Source organism: Tympanuchus pallidicinctus, unplaced genomic scaffold (genome assembly GCF_026119805.1).
Source record: "Tympanuchus pallidicinctus isolate F22 unplaced genomic scaffold, pur_lepc_1.0 scaffold11, whole genome shotgun sequence".
Classification (NCBI taxonomy): domain Eukaryota; kingdom Metazoa; phylum Chordata; class Aves; order Galliformes; family Phasianidae; genus Tympanuchus; species Tympanuchus pallidicinctus.
In genome coordinates this window covers 16,100,276-16,103,633 of record NW_026294627.1, presented here as the reverse complement: position 1 = coordinate 16,103,633, position 3,358 = coordinate 16,100,276, and positions in this window count along the sequence as shown.

The following is a 3,358-nucleotide window of genomic DNA, read 5'->3' as shown; positions in this document are numbered from 1 at the left end:
CCACATATCCTGCTAATACTTGAACTACATTTTCAATATAATCCCGCTATTATGCAAAGGAAATACTTAATGTCATTTTTCTTCAATACAGTGCACCATCTTCATTATTAACTTTCCCTTAGAGATATTTAATGTAATATTTGAAATATTTGGGGAGAGAGCCAGTCCATGACCGAGACTTTCAAACCTGCCATCTGGTTTCCATTTCAAAAATGAGGAGGGTCTCTAATCTGGTTTACACCAACTGTCCAGGATTCACGCTCTTCATCACCGAGGCAGCCAACTGGCGACATTAACAGAGAAAAATGTCTTAGTAGGAAAGTGTTTACAAGAACTGAAAGGTTGTGTCCCTTAAATACACCCTTCCTTTCCAGAAGGTACTTTTCAAAATCCATAATCCTTTTTATATTCTGGGATCATTTTCAATTTTTTCTCCTCCATTGCCCCACACATCCAATTTTTTTGTCTAGTTCTCATTTTTTTTTCCTTACTTCACAGACCTTTCTACCTGAGTTCAGACTCCCTTTCACGTGGCAACCAACAGGCAAATGTAGTGATCTCAGAAGACCTTCTTCTGTCTCCCTCTTTCATCGACCAACCATGGCTCTCAGATTTGTTTCTTTCAGCTCTCCGTGACTCCATTTCTTTCCCTGTACAAGTGACCATTCATTCCCCTTTAAGATCAACTTAAGATCCTACTGTTGCTGATATTATAGTAAATGCACACGATAGCACATACTATGTATCACCCCTTTCCTTCCCTTACAGGTGGGACATGAAACAAGGAGATGTATGTAGCTAATTTCAAGCATTTAAATTATCCCAAATCAATTTCCTGCAGAACTCCTCCCAAACACAGTGCTGTGGAGTCTGAATGTCATGAAAATGTGCCATCCAAATCCACTTTATTTTGTTTCATAAAGACCTAGTGAAACTGGATCAGCTGGGACTGACGGTAAGACTGTGCATGTAAAAGGTTGTTCATATATGTTTGATTTGAATGAGCATGTGTCAGCTTCCACAAGTACAGACAGATAAGCCAGGGCACCAGGAGGTGGTCCATGTGTATAGGGAACTGTGATTTGGACAGGAACTCAGCAGTGGACTCATCCCCAAGGCAAGTGCATGGATGCTTTGTCCATAATGTGTGTCTTATGTCTGCCTGGTTTGGATGACCCAAGGAGCAAAGCCAGAATGGAAAGTGAATTTTAAGCTGTCATACCAGCTTATAGGTTCAGCAGTAGACTCGGATCAGTCTTCAAAGTTCATATTCATACAGAATTAAGCAGTTTTAAATGCAGGAGACAAAATAACTCTCAAAACTTCTTTCAATTATGTCAGCATAAAGGAAATTAAATGACATAGAAACTAGCAGAGCCATATCGCCTCCAGCAGATGGCTTTGTGTGGGTGTGACTAGGGAAAATCCTGTGCCTATATTTTCCAAGCAGAAGCATTGGCAAGACTTGTGTGATCCAGAAAACAAAAGAGTACTGCATCTTACTTTCATCTTTCATTTGTATTTGCATTTTTTCTAAAAGACTAAGGACACAAATGCTTTCCTTCCACCTCTTTCTTTCTCCCCTTCTTCTTTCATACTACATTAGTGGGTTTTTTTTTTTCTTTTTTTTTTTTTTTTTCTCTTCAGTAATATAAATATGTGACACTTACTGGAACTGAGCAATGATATATTACGATACATCTTGCACTAAGTCCTCATAAGCCTGTGTGCCTGGGGGTGTATTTTCCAGCATAGCCGTTCTGTTAGCACAAGAATCTGTGTACTAAACTGTAATGCATGATTTAGAGAAGCCTTAAGAGAGTTTACACATGAAATAACAAGCATCATAAGCACCGAAGATGCTTGGACAGCAGCTGCCTAATGGGGCTGAAACCCTGATCCAGTCAATAACCACAATATTCTCATTAAAGCTTTGTTTACTCTGCTCATAAAGAAGTTTACCCACTTACGCAGAGAAGAGAATTCTTTTCCAGAAGGGAATTAGTGTGTGAAAACCTGCTATGCATGAGACTGGAAAATGTGGTCTCTATGCTCTTTCTCTGAAATAGGAAATCCAAAGATGCTTGATTTGCCTCTAATCATGTTTCCTCATGGATTTGCTTTTGTATGACACAGGTAACATGAGCTGCTGCTCCAAGGCAACCTACATTAGAGAGCCTTAGAGAGTCTCAGAGGACAGGCAATGACAAAATGTCCCAAAAGGACAAAAAATCCAAATATGTCACTTAAAAACTGAGGACTCAACCCTAAAAAGGGGGTTGTATAGCAGAACTCAGCCCTCCACTTTGCAGTCACGTAGAACAGACCTTCAGCACCTTAGCCAAAGAAATATCTCATTGCACGGCAAGGGCAGAAAGCTGCTCTTCTCTATTCCAACCAAGCCATGGAGTAGATGTATAAAAAGCTAAGGCTGTGGCAGGAGCATGAGCTTGAGCTTAAATAGAATACATCTAAGCATTCAGCTTATTCATATTTAAATGGAATTCTTCACTGTAGAAACATTTTCTTTGTTTTGATATTTTAAATCTCTAAATGCACATAGTATCACTGCTGGAAATTCAGTGGAAAGGTGAGCAATATTTTCTCAGGTAAACTAGCACACTGGTATATAAAGAAAGCCAACTGGAGTTGGAAAGATGCCTTTGGATTTCGTTTTGCTTTCAATGACAAAATAAGGTTCGGGCTTACGCTGAAATTGGCTGCCTTGCCAAAGGCTATTTTTACAGGGAGTTACTGTGGAAAGAAGCCAATTAGACATAAAAGAATATTTAAAAGTGAAAAAAAATGCTTTCATTGGATAAGGAGAAAGTGTTCTCTTGAGAAAACAAAGCACATGCCTAATCATTCCAGCCGTATTCTTCCCTCAGTTACACAAGTGTAAAACCAGATTCTTTCCAATGGCTTTGAATACTTTACTCTTCTTTCAGCTATAGACAGAATCAGTCCTATTTAGTTCATTGGATCTATTAAAAAATATAACAGACATGAGATTTATTGCCAAATATGAATCTGCACTAGACCACCTTCTACGTTGGCTTCTTCTATGTAGACAGCAGAAACTGTAAGCCCTTTTTACTCCACCCTGGTTAGTTTCTTCCTAATTAAAACTTGAAAACTATAGGTATGCAAAATCTGGTTGTATGTGGTGGCTGTTTCTGTACAGGAAAGTCCTTGGTTTTTCTTCTGTCTTTACATACAGTGTGATTGCTGCTCTCTTCACTGTTAATGCTGCTATTTTTTGCACTGTTTGGAGCTGGATTTCTGTAATAAAGTTTATGATTGGAAAATATATTTAATGTATTTTGGGACACAATGTGAATTGCTTGCACGTTTTTGT